Here is a 20,451-nt window from a genome sequence, read left to right as displayed (position 1 = left end):
TGTTGAGGGACATCCTGGACCAATACTTGATCATCTACATGGATGTGTCCAAAGTGGCCTTCAGGACAGTACTCTTGCAGAAACTTAGTCTTCAGTCATTATACACTCTTTTGCATACTACTCTCAAAAACTCACCCCCACAGAAATAGTGGACAAAATGCTACTTGTCATCAAAACTGCTTTTGAAGAATGGCATCACCACCTTGGGGAGCTTTGCACTTGGGGCAGGTCCTTACCAACAATAAGAACCTTGAGTACTTCTGCAAGGCCTGAACTTTGAACCAAATGCAGTTAAGGTGGGCCTTGTTCACCTACTGCACCAAGATGCCCCTGGCACCTTAGATCCCTTGGCACCTGAGTTCCCCTGGAGACTCCAGCTAGGCCTTGGTCATCCCCCTTGACTTCATTGTGGAACTCTCAGAATCCAATGGACACACAGTAGGGTCTTAATGGTCATGGACCGTCTAATTAAAATGGCTCATTTAGTCTCCTGCAATCATCAGCCCTGTGCTGAGACTACTACACAATGCTGGTGCAAACCATGGTTCATCTTCACAGATTTCAGACAACATAATTTCAGACTGAGGCCTACAGTTTACCTCTCACTTTTGGTGTGAAGTGCTCTGCGTACAGGACATCCATCTATCCACCTCCACCACATACTACCCCCAAACAGATGGACAAACTGAAAGGGTGAACCAATTATAGGAACAATACCTGAGATGTTCTGTGAACTATCACCAGGATAACTGGTCCACACTCCTGTTGTATGCAGTTTACTTATAACCATGCTGACCATGCCTTTCCAAGTTGGAACCCCTTCTTTGTGAATTACAAGATCTACCCGGTGCTACCCAGAACCCATCCAGCACCGACTGCGTCCAACAGATCCATCTCATCCAGGAGGAGCTCAAGAACCACCTAAAAGAGGTGAAGAAGGCTTACAAGAGACATCAATGACAGGAAGCTCCAGTGTTCCCAGCAGGCCAGAAGGCACAGCTCACTGCAAAGCAACTCCAGCTTAGTTGACCCTCCCGGAAACTGGACCACCAGTTCCTGGGACTCTTCCAGATATGGCAACAGAGCAAGCCAGTTACCTTTAAACTACAACTTCCACAGTCCCCCAAAATACAAGCAATTTTTCATATTTTCCTTCTAAAGCACTATACTGAGAATCCCTGCCCTGACTAAACCACACCCCAGTCTCCACTGGTTGAAATCCAGGGTCATGAGGACTAAGAAGTGCATTCCATCCTCGATTCCCAATGGACATGTGGCCACATGTGCTATCTCATGGACTGGGCAGGCAATAGCCCTGAAAAGCACACCTGGGAACCTGCTTCCCATGTACACACCCCTGACCTGGTGACAGAGTTCTGTAGGACTCATCCTGACAAGCCTGAACTGGTACCACCACAAGGAGTTGTGGAGGGGGAGGATTAAGTAAGAACTTGTGTGACTAGAACCATGGCAGTTCCAGGCTGCCAACACTTCCATCAGAAGCTCAGGCAGGGTTTCTGCTGGGGAACCCTGTGAAGCTAGATGGTGCAGGAAGTACTGCCCAGCCCGGCCTGAGTAGGCAGCTCCTGTGGTTCACTGAGTGACTCACGCTGGTATATAAACCAGCAAGCCATCACAGGGAGCTGTCTCAACAACATGTGCCTGCTTGCTTCAGCTCCAGACTTTGCCTTGCTGTGAACCCCAGACTCCAGCTCCTGACCCCAATTCATCCCCAGCTCTTCCACTTGCTTCCAGTCTGCAACTTGGCACCTGACCCTGACTTCCTGGTATCCTGACACAGCTCAACCCCACGTCCATTAATTGTCTCCTAACCACAACTTGGTAACTGACCTGTGCATACAGGCTGCCCATGTCCTGGCCCTGACAGGAGGATCCTGATTCAAGTATCAACTACAACATCTGAGAAACAGTGTGTAAGTGTACATGCATTATTTCTGTAAGTTTGTAGCAAGATACCAACCAGGAATGGGGCAGCAAGGAAGGTTCTAGACAGTGCTTTACATTGAAGCATTAACAAAAACAGAGTAGCATTAGGGACAATACTGTTTTCTTTATTCTAATAAAGTTTCTTGTACAGTGTAAAAGAAGAGGACTTTGATTCTTTACCATCACCACATAATATACCAGAGAGAAGGTGGGGACCTGAAGTGATAATCAATTAAATCTTCTCTACTGTCAGGCCTCTTGCTGATAGATAATAATAAGAGGTACTTTGAAAAGTCAAAAGAATTATAAATAAAGGCCCAATTAATCCCTGGTGTAAATCCATTGAAGTCAGATTGACATCACTGAAGTAAATGGAGTTACATCAGCAATGAATTTGGCCCACCATTCTTTTTTAATTCTAGTTTTGGTTATGAGTCTTCTGATGGAAGCCATCTTGCTGAAAAGCAACGTCATTTCTGATATCAGTAGCAGAGGTATTTTTTCAGAATTCACTTTTTAAGAATTGATTCAAACATTTTCTTCAGTTTTTGCCTATCTGGTTTCACAGTCCTCAAGTTTGATATCTGAGCAAACCTAGGGTCTCCGAATGCAAATATATGAGCTTCACATGTTTACCTTGTATTATGTTAATGAAATGTTAATGAGGACATGCAAGACATCCTTGGAGACCAGCACATTTCCTGGAGATTGTAAATTTCCTAATATTGTGCCTTCTTAGAAAAAACTAATAATAATTTAATTTTCTGTCATGTCAGCATTTTTGGTTCTGCTGCTCTACTTTTATAACCCAATTGCACCAATTTCCTTGGTTAAGAGTCTTTGTTCTGGAATCACAGGGCAATGATTTTCTCATTTTTCTGGTCTAAATTTAGTTTAACAGTTCATTATCCAAGGGACATTGGGAAGAAATACACGTTAATTGATCATTTGTCTAGTTTAACACAGATTACAGTTACAGTTGTCAGTACAAACAAAGAATAATGCAGTTGTCTAACTCAATATGACCTTTGTTCGTCTAAATATTTAGCTCACACTGGGAACATATTACACTCGTGCTCTTTGACTGATGAAGTTCAAGGTGTTGGTTTTGACTGATAAAATCTTGTTTTGGATATGTTGGGTACATAACTCAGAGACTACCCCATGTGATATAGTAGAGGCTGAGATCAAGTGAGGTACTCAAACTAACAGCTCCCTGGTTAAAATTGATGGATCCAACGACAGGGTATTTTCAATAAAAAAGAAAATCTAGAGTTTACACCACAACCTCACTTTGTTGAACAGAACCAGAAGTTTTGAGCTTCAGATCACTATTTATTCACTCAGGCTTTCCCTACAGGGGTTGGTTGATTGGAATCTGAGTGTGTTGAGTGGAGAAGGATGCAGAAGATTTTATTTTGTTGGGAATGGAGATTTTGTGGGTATTAAGTGGGTATAGGGAGATGCACATTAATTCAATTTTCATCATAATTGATTCTTACAGAGTTCTCATAGGACACGTTTGTGTTGAACAGACTTATGCACAGGTCTGTCTGGGGTCTGCTGGTTCATTAGAACTAGAAGTAGGCTTATTGACCATTTTTCAAAAAAATATCATGTAACTACTCCCATGTAACTTTTCTCAGCAAACATGGTTCAAATTCAAATACGTACCCACACACAACAAGTTCAGTATGTTAATGGATATCTACATGGAGCAAATAAAGTTTATATCTGATTTTGACAAAATATTTTTGTATGTTGTAATAGGTAGCATAACTTCGTATTACTGGAAGAGCTCCCTCTTGGGGCAGCGTTGTTACTTCACTTGCTGTCATGGATACAGCCTCTTGAATACAGCTGACACGAACCAAATGTGTGCAGACCACTACTAGTTTACAAAGCAAGGCCAAACTTGAACCCAGGCTGAGGTCATGCAATTCTGAGGACAAAACTGAATATTCTGCAGTCATGCCTCTGTAAATCATCATTTTAAAGGGAGTCTGCTTTTGTAGATTCTTCAGTGCAATAATAACTACTCTGTAATTAGTCTTTGCTTCCCTAACACCAGTATACCCGATCTCAACTTCTACATATGCACCATTGTCTTTCATCATAATTTTTCCATACCATAGCCCTTTCACGCAACACCCTCACTTAGACTTCTGTTGTATTCTAACCTCGAGCTATGAAATCAACTTGTTATTTAGACCTGTTATATAAAAAAAACTTCATGCATGAAGTAATTAGCATGTTCTGTATATGCTTGGAGATTTTCTTTTTTTAGTAGTGAAAATTTCTAGTGGATTTTAGCTACAAAGTTCAAATACAGGTGTGATAAAGGGCTTGGAGGGCCAGGTTACCGAGTGATCAGAGCTCTTGATTTCTAGCCCCTTGATCCTGATCTTAAGCTGGGGATTTTCAGTTTTCTTCCCATATCTGGGTCGAGGCCAGGGCTGGGCAAACTTTTTGGCCCGAGGGTCACATCTGGGTGGGGAAATTGCATGCAGGGCCAGGGCAGGGGGTTGGGGTGTGGGAGGGAGTGCAGGGTGTGGGAGGGGGTGCAGTGTGCAGGAAAGGGTTGGGGGCAGACGAGGGGTGTGGAGTGTATGAGGGGGCTCAGGGAAGGGGGTTGGAGTGCAGGAGAGGTGCGAGGTGAAGCAGGGGCCTCAGGGCATGGGGTTCGGGTGCAGGAGGGGTGCGGCAGGGGGCTCAGGGCAGGGAGTTGGGGTGCGGGGTGCAGGAGGGGTTCAGGCTCCGCATGGAGCTCTCTGCCCCCCCCCCCCGACCAGAGGCTGCAGGGACATGGTGCCAGCCCCTTCCAGGACCGGCGCGGGGCCCACGGCACCACGGGGGTGGCAATCACATGGGCCGGATCCAATGGCTGTAGTTTGCCCACCCCTTAAAGGGCTGTTGTAGAGGGATCTGGGCCCTCCCTCAGCACTGTGTCCCAGCCCACGACCCTGTGGAAAGTGACACTGGCAGGGTCCCCCCTGCATTGAATCTAAGTTGCTTCCCTGGCTACTTCCTACATATAGATCCATTCACTCTGAGGCAATGTCCCTATAGTCCAAAACAGTGAATCACCTTACAACCAAAAGAGTCCAAAGGAACAGGGCCCTGCAAGAACTCTGCAAGGGGGTAATTAGAGAAGACACGTTTAGGGTCCTTACTCGCTCTGTGGACCCCTCTCAGCTCATTCTTCTGCCTGGCTTCCTGGAGAAAGATTCCTCTTTCCTACAGCCTATCTACTGCCCTTTGTCTGGGCTTCTGAGCTCCTTTTACCCTGCTCCTCCAGTCACAGCATGCTTAGCAGGTCTAGAGCAGCGGGGCTGCCTGGGGCCAGTATTGTCTTTTAACCCCTTTGGGCCCAGTGTGTGGTTTGTATACCCCATCATAACAGGTCTTCAAATAGTTTCTTTACCCATCCCCATTATGATCACAGTAAGCCAAATTTTCATCTCACTTTCACGTGCACGCTCTCAATTCAATGGCAGCTACGAGCAGAATTTGGCCTCTATCCAAGCAAGTATAAAGGTTATTTTCTACAATGAGTGGCACATCACATTTGTGAATTTCTTTGGTATCTTCATGCTCTTTGCAATTTTTAAAGTGCTATGGTTTGTTTCAGCAGAGATCCCCCCTTTAAATATCTGCTGAATCTTTTATATGCCACTTGGGCACCTTTATTATAAACTTCACTGATACCGCCCTGTTATGCCCTGCAGGAACGTATTGCCACCTTAGATACCAGGAACATTCAAAGTAGTCTGACTGCATTTCTGGAGGGACATCTTCCCACAATGCATTTGGGTGAGGGGAGGAAGAGAAGAGAGGACGTGGAGTCTATTGCAGTGTTAAATGTTACAAAAAGCTATTCACTGATACCACCTGATTTGATTTGCATAGCCCCTAAATTAGGCCTAATGGACTCCTTTACACAAATAGCTCCTTCCTCATAATGCTGTCACTGTCAGTCTAAAATGCAAACAGCCATGAAAACCAGCTACATTGTATTTTAATGTCCACAGTACATTTAAAATAAAACTTATGAAGTTTCAGTCAGAAACCAGTAGATTACCTACCACTAACTACAGGCAGCTCTAACAAGCACTTTGGGGTCTTTTACTGTAACATTCATATAATTACTATTTTAATAGATGATACCCACTTAATAAAATGAATAATCATATCATCAGATGATCCTGTCAGTCTTCATATGAAAGGATAAAAGTCTGGCACATGCAGGCAAACAGGATCCGAAAGGGGAGATGGCCATATCTGCAGAGCCATCCCACCCCTTTCTCTATACCATAAATCTTTATGTGGATAACCAATGTGAAACCTCTCTGTCGTGAAGGGGTTAGTGGGGAAAGGAGTGGGCCAGAGATGAGAGAGGACAGCCAATCTCATGTAAGCTATCAAGTAAGTTAATGTTGACCTCACATCTAGTGTAACCTTCTGCCAGGTGGAGTTGGCAGTAACAAGGGCTGGATTGAATGTCTAAGCTGGGGTTCCTCTTAACAATACAAAACAGAACTGGCTCAAGCACCTATCCATTAATCTGGAAAAACTAACACAACCACAGGGCACCTTTAAGAGGCAACGCTTCCTTACACACCAGCACTGAGTCTGTGTATAACAAAAGAAAACTTTTATTAAAAGGGAAAGGGAACCCAGCATTAATTTGGGAAAACACCACAACTACAATTCAAAAAGCATGTAATCATGGGCAACCACCAACCTCACAGTACACTGGGCAGTGTCCTTTGCCTCAGTTTCCCACCTTGCAGCATGGAAGTCTGATGAATGAAAGTTCCTTTAAACACACCACCCTCATTTGCCTCTGCTGCAGTAGTTAGTTGTCCTTAATGAAGACCAGAGTTCAGAAATGCACTCATGTGATTCCACTGGGTAGCAGGGAACCTCCATGCTGCTGCTTCTTCATTGTATTTCCCTGCAACACTATTCCCATACCAGATCTAAGGCTTAGCCTCCAGTAATCACTGAACAGAAACAAGGACTCTCAGTTGCCTCCAATCAGCGCTGTCTTTAATCACTGGAGAGGGGAGAAGAGGGGACTGTTAAATAGTGCCCAGGACTCTTCAAGCAGAGTCCACAACATTAGGAAGTAACACCTGTACCCACCTCCTCTCATTTTCACTTGGATTTGGCATCCCTGCCCCCTGGTTAGCAAGTGAGCTTCTGTTTAGTGACCCACTCTCTGTAAGGGCAAGCTAAGTACAGTTCTGCTGCCCTTTATTCATACAATAAGGATAACAACATGTCATTAACCTTGCATTCAAATTTATTTATTTTTTATTAAACCTAATGTTAAAATGATCTAATACACAGGTTAAGGAAAGAGTGTCTATACATCCGGGTATAATGCTTAAATTATCCAGAAGTACAAAGTTTGGTTTAAAAGTCATAAAATACATATACTACATAATCTGCAATATCCCAAATTAAGGTTAATAAATGTAGTGATACAGTTAAAATAGTAGCATCCAAATATTTGGGTACATCACTGATAAAAAGTTATACTAAGAGTAGCTTGTGGAAAGCAAATATAGCAATGAATGTAGACCAGCGTTGAGCAACCTGCGACCCAAGGGCTGCACACAGCCTGTCAGGGTAATCTGCTGGCAGGCCATGAGACAGTTTGTTTACACCGACCATCCGCAGGCACATCTGCCCGCAGCTCCCAGTGGCCGCAGTTCACCATTCCCAGCCAATGGGAGCTACGAGAAGCGGCAGCCAGCAAGTCCCTGCAGCCCGCGGCTTCCTGCAGCTCCCATTGGCCGGGAACTGTGAACCGTGGCCACTGGGAGCTGTGGGCGGCCGTGCCTGCGGACGGTCAGTATAAACAAATTGTCTCGCGGCCTGCCAGCAGATTACTCTGATGGGCCGCGTGTGGCCCACAGGCTGCAGGTTACCCACCACTGATGTAGATTGTCCCTCAGTTATTGAGAATTTCGGATAGGTTGTCCCTCAGTAAGTACAATCCATCAGAGAAGTATTTCAGTTACTTGTATTTTAAAATGAACTGTAACCCAAAACAGCCAAAATTGATCACTTTGGCCACGCAACCCCATCTGCTGAACACCTAAGCAGAATAGGCATGTCTATGCAATACGGTCTGCTCCTGAAGTCTTTTCCCTCAGTTTGTCACTAGATGACAGGGGAGAACTCATTCAGACTCTGGCTTACATTAGCTCACATTTTGGGGGACAGAATCTCCCCTTCCTTTATTAGCTCCCCCCGCCCAAGGGCAGAATCTGAGGTAACAGCCACCAGTAGAGTTCATGGCAGCACCTGTAAAAGCTGTGTCCCCAAGGGACTAAGTAAGAAGAAGAGTTATGAGGCACTGGTCTCCAGATGGACCCCTGAGATCCATTGCTTCTAAGGACTGATCCCTTTGTTCTTTCAGCTAGGATCGTGAGAGGGGGGACTGGATGGGGAATGCTGCGCCAGATGAAACAATCTGAGACAAATTTTGCAAATGAAAACACATGGCTTTTGCTCTCCCCTATGTAGAGAACACCACATAAGGGACAATTTGGCCCATCTTTTGGATGACATGGACATTCAAGCATACAAAGTTCCCTCTAAAGGGATAGTTCACTTAAAAGAACAGACTTATTAAACCAAAAGGTAAAGTAAGGAACAGCGACGAAATCTGTACATTTTCTTGTACAGAGGCAAGCAACTGTGAGATGATGATTATTTGTAAAACAAGGAGTCTTCTTAAACACATAAACCAACTTAATCCACATTTTTGTAACACACTTTTGTGTCAACCAATTTCTTTCCATTACAACCAACCAATAAATATTGAAAGTTACCACAGCAAAATGTTACAGGCAAATTTCTTACAACCTTGTCTGAAGACAATTCACTTCCATGAATTACTGGGTCATAACCACCATCAACATTCACAAGATTTGGGCACTAGTCAATGAAAAAAAAAAAACCTGCATCTTTTGACTATCCAAAAACATGAGCAAGTCATGTGGAAATAATTAATCATACAAAACTAATTAAAATTAAAAGTGTATTCTTAAATAGCTTCTTGATTGAGAACAAATGCCTCATTAATCTGGAACATATTGACTTAAGAACGCAAGTAATGTCAAAGAGAGAATAATGACTGACATGACACAGAACACAACATACTGTGTGTTCTCTATCTCAAAGGCTTACGAAGAACAGTCTTTACAAAGGTCAGTGGATGTGGTGAGTTGGAAAGGAAATCCACAGCCATTTGATGGTTTAAAATCAAACCATTTCATTGCTGAGCACTGTATAATACACAGGTTCTATGGCAGTCTTCAAAAATACTGCCCAATCAGCTATTGTTTTCAGCCGCCTCTACAGTCAGATGCCTCTGGGAACACTTCCTCTGTTCATCATTTTTAAAGAAATATTTAATTTTTAGAGATGCATCCTAGAAAGTGCCTTTCTCTTGGTATTAAAATACATGCTTCCAAATGATGCTGTAACTTAATATGTTTTTAAACTTTTAAAATTGAGATTTTCATAGTCATTTAGGTAAATGAACATTTTTATAGCTAAATACGTTTCCTGGCTTTGAAAATCACAGGCAAATTTTTTCTTAAAGTGTGATTGTAACACTCTTCTACTTTCTTGTCTTCTCCGGAGGTATACAGTGTTTAAGAGTGGTCTATCATGCCACTGCCCATGTGTTGCCATTGTCTGCTGTTGTAACAGACTATCTTCGGCATGAATTCTATATTGAAAGCCACAGTTCATGCTGTGCCTTCAAACAATGGCAACTAGAGCTGGTTGGGAATTTTTCATCAAAATTGTTTTTCCATAGGAAAATTTTGATTTTGCTGAAATGTTTCAAACTCCCATGATGCACTGCAGTCTTTCTTCTTAGCTTTTGCAGTACATCACGGGAGGCATATGAGCATGGCTTATCATGGGAGACATAGTCTGACTAGGGAACCCAACCCATAGATGAGAATGGGAGCATGAGGCACCCAAACAACAATTCCCATGAGACACTGTGGCAGCCCAGGCAGAGGTAGATTAATGGTAAACTGAGCTAGCATGAAATGTTTTGATTTGGGAATATCTAGATATTTTATTTTGATCTAAAATGTCAAAATGAACCATTTCAACATTTCTGAATCCAAATTTTTTGTTCTCCATTCCGCCAAAAATTTCAGAATTTTGACTTTGTTTTCATCCCAAATGAGGACAAAACACAAATGTCAAAATACTGGAATTTCCCACAGGATCACAATTCCAATTTTCATACAATTCTAGCAATGGCTACAGTTTAATAAAGACACACACAATATACCAACTGATCAGATTGTATCCATTTTCAGTAGATAATAGGTCCTCAATCCAAAAAGCACTAAAAATGTATTTATCTATTGAAATGAGTGGAACTACTCATGTGGTTTACATTAAGCCTAGACTAAGTGGTTTGGTGGATCAGGGCCTAAGACTTCAAATTTTTAAATAAATTTGCTCCAGTCACAGTTGGGTTCTTTTGAGTTCACTTCTTACAAATATTTGGGCAATCAAGTTTTAATGGCATGAATTTTTGTGGTAAACAATTTTCAAACTCACACAGGCATGTGTATTTCATGTAAGAAGCAGCTGGCCAAACAGGGAACAAAAGCAGTACCGTGCAATTTACTAATTACACTTAACCAAACATGGCTTCAATAGTGAACACTGACCATCAAAAACTTGCAGAAAACACAAATGAATTTTAACGTATTCAAGTAATAATATGTCAGATAATTTTGAACAAATGTATTTAAAGATATTGCAGTCTGTCCATGAAAAGAAAGAGTACTTAATTTGTTCAGTGTAACCTAATTGCAAATTAGTCGCACAACTGTTTGGAATGTTGATATTGCAGAAGTAAGGGATTATTATTAATTATTGTTATTATTATGTTTAATATTTAGTTATGCTTTTAAAAATGATGTTTAAAATATATTACAACAATAATAGTACAATTGGACTGTGGTCTTTATTCCTGTTACTATTTATTATTAATTCAGCTTGTTGTACTTTATGCTCTTTCACCATTGTAGTTCCCATTGTGATCAGGATCAAACACCGTATGTAGAGCTCATATTTACAAATGTAGAGGTTGCTGTGTTACTGAGAGTATGAATGCTATGTGGGGCTCAATGCCAGTCTCAGTTTGTTTCTGGCTGTGTTCCCCCAGGACTATAAATTACCCTTCACAAATTTAGACTGTGATCTTACAATGTGATCCATTTTCATGGACCCCTATGCCGGCACAGAGTCCCATTGTAGTCAATAGGGCTCTGCATGAGTGTAGCAATCTGCCCACATCAGACTGCAGGATTTGAACTTTAAATTCTTCCCTAAGGCTTTGATAGAAAAAAATCAGAGAATGATGGATGCCCTTCTGGAAGGTATGCTTTAGTCATACACAAGTTATTGGGCTCAGTATAGGGGTGACTGGATGAAATGCTATGTCCTGGAATATCCAGGAGACTATGAATCAGTAATTGTTCCTTCACTTGTATCAATATAACCCCTCTGGTATCCTGTCACCATGCTCCATCCACACAGTGCTACTAGCTAGTGGCAGAGACAGCCAACGCAGGGACTGCAGCAACGAGGAAGGAGTGGGGAAAATAGGGCCCAGCCAGAGCCGCTCCTCCTCCTAGTATGCACGTAGACCCAGAACAGTGCAAGGGAGACCATTCCATGTGCTGCGGGAATTAGGATCTAGATGGTATTTGCCCTCCCCCCACCACCACCACCATGTGGACTTGGGAGAAAGTTGCAGAGGAGCCAGCCAGGGTATATCTACACTGCAGCTGGCAGTATGCCTCTGGGTACACAGACATGCTCTAGCTATACTGATGTTTCAAGTTAGTGCACTAAAAATAGCAGTGTGTGAGACAGATTTAGGTTACCAATCTGCCTGAGGCATCAGGTGATCAGGCTGAGGCCTCAGGATAGTTAGGGGAGGAGATGAAGGAGCACACCAAGTAACTAAATTGTAAAGCTTTATTAATAAAATAACAGCGGTGAGTGCTAGGTGCTCCCCACGTCACTCAGGGGAAGAAAGAAAGTGTTAGTGCCTGTGCCCTAACCCACTTTCATACTCACACATGCACAACCTGAGGCTGGCCAAGCCTGGGTGTAATGTCAGAAGAAGAGGGGGAAGGGTGGACAAGAGTTCTGTCCTCTGCACAGGCCATCCAGGATCCGCTGTTGATCTCGGATTTGCTTCAGCTCTCAGGAGGGTTTTCAGTCCTAGGGTCTTTTGGGGGCATTTTGGTCAGGGACCTCTGTCCCCCATGCTCTATCAGTCCAAGCCAGCTTTCCACAGCTTCCCCAGCTTTCCCCGAAACACACGGGCTTCAGGGACGTGAGACTGTTGTTTTCCCACTTGCTGGCCTTCACTGTCTCACTGGTTTTCACAGCCCCTGCAGTTCTGTTCAGCTGAATCCTCCTTTCTCATGGCTGGTCGGGGTTGGCATCCAGGCCCCCGTCTTTCTTGGCAGGCAGCTGAGAGTCAGTTTTGTGTTGTGGCCTTGGGCTGGAGTCAGCATCTTATCTTCGGACCTAGCTGGAGCGTTGAGTTAACCCATTTCCTTCTCCCTTCCTCCCCCTTCGGCCTCTCACAACCTGCAAAGGAACCTTTTGCTCCACACTCACACCTTCAACCCCTCCCAAAATCCTTTCCCATGCTTATGCATATATAGGCGTTAATGATATACAATGGTGGTGCTTACCGAGGAGACCCCATGGAGGGCAATTTTACTGTGACTGTGACATGTGGACATTGAGGCCTGGGTAGCAGCATGGGTTAGCCATGCAAGTATAATCCGCCCGCCCTCTGGGTACAAACTTGGATGGCTAACCTGTGCCATTGCCTGTGCCTAAATGTCCACACTGGTGTTTTTAGCGTGCTAGCTTGAGTAGAGCTAGCCTATGTCTCTCTGTCCTGGCCTGGGAGACACACTTCCAGCTTCAGTGTAGACATACCCCAAGAGACTCCAGCCAGAAGGGGCCAAGGACCTTTGGTCCTTTGGAGAACTTTCTAGAGTTTTGACTGTATTCCTCTGCCCTTTGTTGATTGGCTGTTTTCACCAACCCTCTCAGTCTCATCACCTCAGCATCACTCCTCCTAGGCCACGTCCATATGTACAGCGCTAGTGTAGACGCACTATGCCATCCGCATTAAGAAAACACACACCCCAGCAAGCAGCATAAGCTATGTCAGTGGGAGAAGCTGTCCTGCTGACATTGTGCTTTGCACACTAGTGCTTATATTGGTGTAATTTATGTCACTGGGGAGTGGGTGGAATATTCTCACCCCTGAGTGACATAAGTTTTGCCGACACAGGCAGTAGTGTAGACATAGACCTACTCTCCTCCTCTTCAATGTCCTCTCTCCCTTTGCCTTAGCTGATCCCCTCCTAAGCAAAAGAAAAAAGAATGGAACTAACATCATGTTTGCCACTATCTCAGGGATCGGCAACCTTTGGCACGCAGCCCACCAGGGTAAGCCCCTTGGTGGGCTGGGCCAGTTTGTTTACCTGCCATTTCTGCAGGTTCAGCTGATGGCAGCTCCCACTGGCCACAGTTCACCTCTCCAAGCCAATGGGGGCTGTGGGAAGCAGCGGCCAGCACATCCCTCGGCCTGCGCCGCTTCCTGGAGCCCCCATTGGCCTGGAGTGGTGAACCACGGCCAGTGAAAGCTCCAATCGGCTAAACCTGTGGACGCGGCAGGAAAACAAACTGGCCTGGCCCAGCAGGGGGCTTACCCTGGTGGGCCGCGGGCCAAAGGTTGCCGATCCCTGTGCTATCACATTGTTCATTTTGCTGTGTGTTCTACCCCTTCCCCTACACTGTGTCTTGTGTATTTAGACAGTAAGCTCTTCAAGACTGTCTTTTTGTTCTATGTTTTTACAATGCCTAGTACAAGGGGATCCTGGTCCTTGACAAGGACCCATAAGTTTTATGATCATACAATTTATTATTATTAGCTTCGTTTTCTCTTACACCACCATAGATATGTTTCTTCATATGTTTCTTGTGACCCAGACACTTATAGCACACTGGTGATACTGTATTATTACTATTAACTTTGGGCCCAACTCAGGAAAGCACTTAAGCACATGCTTAAGTGCGTCCAATTCAAGAAAGCATTTAAACACGTGCTTAAGTATTTGTCTTAATAGAAATGCTTTTCTGAATGAGGGTCCTTATTAACTTGATAAAATAATATTTCACCGTTATTTCCGTAATGATAGTGCTGTGCACTCTCTCTTCCCCTGCTCATAGTTTACTGGGAGCCAGTAGCTCATAGTTTATTAAGATTTTTTTCACCACAGAACCCATCCTGCAGACACTAGCATACACGATTAAAAACTTCAGCTTCTGACAGTCCCTTCAACTGGACTACTCCTGTGAGTAAAGTTAAACTTGTGAATATGTGTTTGCAGGATCCGTGCCTCTTTCTTTTCCTTGCCACCTCTGAACCACTAATTATTTGGTTCTTTCCAACAGGTAATTTATTTCTGAGCTTTATGAGTCAAAATATTCTTTGACAAAACAATTGAATAAATTTACTATAAATTTCAGAGTTCAGGTATTTAAACAGCATGCTATTGCAATTAATTCCAAATGAATCATAAAGATGAAATTCATACTAGATTCTAGTCACGCTAGCTCCCTTGTGATTAAGCATTGGTCAACTTTTCCATCATATACATGTACTTTTGGCTGAAAAAAAAAATCTGTTTTGCCCCTTTATCCAGTCAGCTGTCTCTCATATGACTTAGCCTGAAATATTCTTGTAATTTACTAACATTTAAAAAGAATCATCTGTGATATTTATAATCAATCCACCTCTGAGAGAGAGACAGACAGAGACACAGAGAGAGATCCTAGAACTAGATTCAAGACATTTTGTTTTCCTATAACAAACAAAAATAAAGAGGGGCAGGAAGCTGGCCTGCATATTTTCCCACTTCTCCTGAGTTTATGGTTAAAGTTAACCTGGATTTTAGAGTGTATGTGAATGTATTAATCCTTATCTATAAACTATGGACATTCCTTGGGAAAAGGCCCCTTGTGGCCCTGTGACAGAGTGCTGGGAGCCAGTAGCTGACCCAGTACTCTGGTCACTTAAGCATTAATTAGCTCCATCAGGAAAGGCCTAATGGAGGAGAGTACTTAATTGCTTAAACAGACTGGGGGTTGATGAGCTAAGGAGCTAATTTTCCCACCGGCTGGGGAGGCTAGTTAAAAGCACAGTGAGGAGGGGCTAGCAGAGCCCATGAAAAGCTAGGTCGCTGGCTGGTGAGATATTTTCCTCTTCCTGGAGAAAGGGCTGAGGGTTGAAGGACACTGCAGGCAGAGGTGCTGCACAGGTATTGTGAAAGAGACTTGGTGGTGGTAACATTAATAAAACGCACAGAGATACTGACAAGCAAGACACATCTAAGATTGTTTGTAAGGGATGCCAGGGTGGGAAAGGAGCCTGCCTTGTCACAGGCCCACATTCTCCAAATGTTGGTTGTGCATAATATTGTATATAGCACATGTATCAGCCAAGTTACACAGAATATCCACAGAGCAATGGAGATGCACGGATTGCCAGAAAAGATCAGACCAGAGCACTTCAGTGTGAGTTTTCCAATTTCACTCAGCTCTTTATCATTCTGTTAACATGCCTTTTTGGGGAGTGGAGTGGGGACTTGGGTATTGTGATTTTTTTTCATACAGTACATCATTCCTTACAAATAACTTTCTTTTGGTTGACACTTTACAATAATTGGTCTAATCTTTATTAATTCCTTTGGTGTTCATCATACTAATATTAATCATGAGTGGCTCATTTGGTATTAATTTGGATGTCATACACCTGCATAGGAATTCCATTGTAATTCAACGTTAATTTACTCTTCATGCCAATTTTGATTTAAAGATTAAGAGTTACACAAAAACCTCTTCTTGGACAATTACCTAAGTCCTTGACGCACCTGGCATATTTGGTTATGTGATCCATGAACACTGTTGTCTTATTCATTAAGACGATTCAATTATAAATATTTGTATATGGTCTGAACTGAGAAAGTACTGCAGCCTACATTAAAATAGTTACAATTGCTTTCTCTAACTAATTAACATTACTGCATGTAAAGAGGTGGGCCACCCCATACATTCCCTTGTGGCCAGGAGTGGTACTGGGGCTATGCCTTGCCTTACTTTTCCTCAACTGGGCGTCAACAAATTTGCTTGTTCAGACCAGGGCAAGAGGAAGCCAAGCACACTAATTAACGTAAGTATGACTCCCTTAATGAAGTCCCATGAAAGGAGCACTTGAACAACAGTTCAAAGGCTTTACCTTCAGGGAGCTGGCCAAAGATCACCTCCCCTTGCCAGTTGTGTAGCTTCTAGTCTCTGGCCCCATAGACAGCTTCCTCTTTCTGTTTTAATAGAGGAGTCTTAGGTGGAGCAGGGAGCCTCCTTCGTTATACCCAGGCTGTGAGTTCCTGATTGACCCTTATAGGAGTAGCACACTCCATCGCACTGCAGTATTAGTTGTATTCTTAATACTAAGAAAACCGTAAAGTTATAGTGACTGCTACATTGCAACAATTAAAAAATATATATTTTGCAGATATTGAGTAACATTTTCAAAAGCACTTATGTCCCATTTTCAAAAGTTACTTCAGGACAGATTTTTAAAGGTGTTTAGGTGTCTAAAGATGGTGATAGACACCTAGGTGCTTTTGAAAATCCCACTGTCTGCACCTTTAGAGACCTAACTACCTTGGACAATCTGTCTGTTAGGCACTTAGAAGCCTAAATCTTATTGATTTAGGTTTAGGCTCCTAAAATGCCTAAAATCTTTTTGAAAATGAGACTCAGGCTCCTAAGTCAATTTTACCCCAAATCCAAGTATCGACCACTTTAAAACTGCAATTATAATTTACATTTTTTGGTCATATATGGGGTCTCCTGACATTAAATCTCCACCTTTAATCCAGGGGCATTTAGCTTCTCTTCCCACCAACTGAGTACTTACTTCTCATTCCCCATGCACCAAAAATATATATGTGCCAAATCTTCTAGAAAAACTGAGTGGAGCTGATTGAAAAGTGTCAGTGAAATCCTGAAAAATTTCAAAACCCCATTTAAAAAAGTGTCATTTTTGTAGCAGGTTTTTTTTTTTTATTTTCAAAGATTGAAAAATTTCGATCCACTTCTGAATCACAGGGGCACACAAGGCTCAGTCGAATGCCCAGTGAAGTTAATGGGAGCCTTTACTCTGAATTTAGTGGCTTCTGGATTAGGCTCTTAGAACAATGCAGTTCAAATTCCTTGTGTACCACTACCAAAAGTTAATCAATGGACCTCTAGAATGGAGAACTAGAATCTCAAAGTAGGTTTTGAACTTAGGTTCCTTTCATGTCCAGTGTGCAGTACTACCGAACACCACTGAGCCAGATAAAATGCTGAAAAGCACCTTCTATAATGGAGACAAGAAGGAGGGATAGCTTTGGAGTGGGAGTTTGGAGTTAGATTCTCTGACACATACTTCTTGTGTGACCTGAAGCCAATCACTTAACCTCTCTCTCTCTTTCTCTCTCCCCCTCCTGCTTCCTCCCCCACCTCACTCTCTGGGTCAGTTTTTGCCATCTAAAATGAAGAAAAATATAACATAGGACTTTGGGGCTTTCCAAAGGGGAGTAAGTGCCAACTGGGAACATCTACTTTCTGAACGAATTTATGATTAAAAGTCTCCATAATGAAAAGAGCCCAATGAATGCCAGCACTAGCTCATGTGGCAACTGGTAATCTTAGCAGACCAGGAAATCTGGTCCTGTTACATTTTGCTAATATTTCTAGCGGACCCACCCAAAGCCTATTTTAAGAGGATCGGATAGCCATGTTTTCACATATGGTACAGCTAAATGCTCAAGACAGTAATACTCACCACTGAATGGTGAACGGGGTCTTAGTCCTTCCCAACTTTCAACTATACTTAGTACAGCTCCAATAAGCTAGATCCTGCCACGATCCCAGTCTATACCTTCCTGTAAACAGAACAAACCCTCATCACTGAGATTTCACTATATGATGCTCTTTAAATGCTTCTAATTTATATCTCCACCCTAGGATATACGAACAAACTTACAAGGAAGCCTGGGCAAAAGCTTTAAGACACCACATGCACATCTAAACGCAGCTCAATCTGCTAACCTCTCTCAGTCTTTAAAAGAACTGCCATAGGATCTTCAATTATTTATAGCTATGTATCAGAAAAGAAATAATTGTCTTTTGGCTAGATAGCTTTTAAGCAACAGCAAAGTAAAATTACAATTATAGGAAGAGTGCAGAAAGAGTTCTACACTTTTGATCCCCCTCCGATAACCACTTAGGATAAATTATTTACACTACATCCAAATACACTACTACATCTTTAAAACCTAAATTTAACAAAACAAATGATTCTGTAGTTGAAAATACATTCATTTTCTCCCTGTACAACAAACATGCATTATCTTGGATCAATAAGACTATTTCTAAACCAGATTCTAGAAGTACAAGGTAGATGGATGATGGACTTAGATACTGGGAAATAATGACGTGGGGAAGTGGTATGGGGTACAATTTTCAAAAGCACCCAAGTAATTTGGAAGGACTAATAATTTGGAAGACTCAAGAGCCTATTTCCTATTGATTTTCCATGAGATTGAAGCTCTTAAGTGCCTAAATCACTTTTAAAAATGGGACTTAGGCTCAAAAAATCACTTAGACACTTTTGAATATTTTCCTCTTGTTCTAGCATTCAATTCAACTTTATAACATTAAAAACGCTGCATAACTTCTTACAAAGTCCCACAAAGAATCTACACCACCCCTTGTAACATCACCTGATTTCTCATTTGAGTGCCAAACAGAAACTGGCACTCACACATGTGGTATAGCAGTGTCTCTATGAGGCACCCTATTGACAAGCAATTATTAAGCACATTTCCTGGATAACAAAGCTTAACCCAGGTGATCCAAAACTATGCCTACTCCATATCATTAATGACCTTCACACAAGATGCAGAGTCAAACACCAATAGAAATCTATCTATATTGCACTCCTCCTAGCCAAGCACCAAATAGCTCTGCAATGGAAGGCTATTCTATTTCTATCAATCCAGGAATGGTTAAAGGCACAAAAACTACAGCTCCATTGGAAATATCCTACTGAGTAGTAAAAAGTGAAGAATCATTGGCTATGTCTCTACTTGGAGCTAGGGGTGTGATTCCCGGCTTGACCAGACATTCTCTCACCAAGCCGGTGTGCTAAAAATAGCAGCGTAGCCAGGAAGCACAGGCAGTGGAGAATGGTGGCACGGGCTCGCCGCCCCACATACGTGCCCATGGAGTCTTGGTAGGTTTGTAATCAGCATGGCTAGCCCATGCTGCTGCTGCTTGCTGCTGCTGCTCATGCTACCATGGCCATACTACTATTTTTAGCGCACTAACTTGATAAGAGCTAGCACAAGTATGTATGCTCAAGCTGGGAATCACTCCACTAACTCCATAGCCATAGTTTTAATTGCTTTGGGAAAAGACTATTGAATGTGGTTACTGTAAAGCAGAATGATTCCGCAAGAAAAATGCATGACACCCCATCATATATAACAAGAACACTTAGCTCATTGTGAAGAGATAAGTATTCTAAGTCTATATTATTACACTTACACCTAATATCACTTTATTAAAAAAGTTAAGTACTATCATCACCACTTTATCAGTGGGGAAACTGAGGTTCAAAGTGGCAAAGCAACACGCCCAAAGTCACATAGCAGATGTGTAGCACAGCAGGAAACAGACCCCAGGTCTCCTGAGTCCCAGTCCAGTGCTCTCTTATCTAAATCATTCTGCTTCAGTAAGAATGAACATCCAGGATTTCACGTGGAAGCCAACTGGTATTATTCTTGTGTCCTCGACTGTGAAGTGTGTACAGTTGTTCTGATACTGAATTTTGGAAGCTTGTAATATTCTTTTGCCCCTACTCTGGTATCCAGTGAGAAGAAAATCTGAGGAGAAAAAAAAACTTATCACACAAAAATAAGAATCATTGTAATATCTAATGTGGCATACCTCAGTACTTAAGTTTATTTGACCATCACCTAGATATTTTTAACCTGTAGAGAATCACATATGTATTGCATATTTGCAAATGGTATTGTATTAATTTGCTGTGCTTTATTTGCCAATATTTGTTTTGCTTAAATGATTTTAATTACCATAAATGCAAACTTAATAAAGATACTTATAAAAATAAATAAAATGAGACTCAATCATCTGTATCAAAGGAGTGTTAATCCATGTTTGCGAAGGGCTTTGAGAACCCTGAAGGTAAGTGCAAAAGGTTTTCCTCAGGTGAGCTAAGAAGATACCATACAAGGGAAATGATGGCCGGTGAGAGTGCATGTACATCACCAG

The sequence above is a fragment of the Natator depressus genome, chromosome 1, assembly GCF_965152275.1.
Source record: "Natator depressus isolate rNatDep1 chromosome 1, rNatDep2.hap1, whole genome shotgun sequence".
NCBI lineage: Eukaryota > Metazoa > Chordata > Testudines > Cheloniidae > Natator > Natator depressus.
Note: the sequence above shows the minus strand (reverse complement) of the source record.